Below are 401 nucleotides of genomic sequence, written 5' to 3' on the forward strand. Positions count from 1 at the left end.
GAATGCATCCCTTGTGAGCTGCTATTTTGGCAGCCGCGGCCCTGGCCCCCTCCGCCGCTCCCCTTTCCCCCCCAGGAGCCCATATAAGCCCAAGCTATTGTGTGGCCTCAGAGATTTGCTATTTTAAACCCTCCGGACTGAGATACGAGAGTGCCCGAGGGGCTGACACAAGCCAGCCAGCTGTCACTTTCTAGGGCTGGGGACACTGATAAGGCAGCGCTGCCATGAGCAGAGGAGGGGACCCTCCATCGCAGCCCCCGAGCCCGGCTCGCTCAGCCACTGCACCGAGGCCGGGGTGCTGTAATGAGAAGGGGAGAGAGAAAGTAGCTGAGAGCCCTGGGGCTGTTCAGGCTGGAGAGGAGAAGGCTGAGAGGGGATCCCATCAATGCTGATCAATATCT

Source organism: Charadrius vociferus, unplaced genomic scaffold, assembly GCF_000708025.1.
Source record: "Charadrius vociferus isolate BGI_N301 unplaced genomic scaffold, ASM70802v2 scaffold333, whole genome shotgun sequence".
Lineage (NCBI taxonomy): Eukaryota > Metazoa > Chordata > Aves > Charadriiformes > Charadriidae > Charadrius > Charadrius vociferus.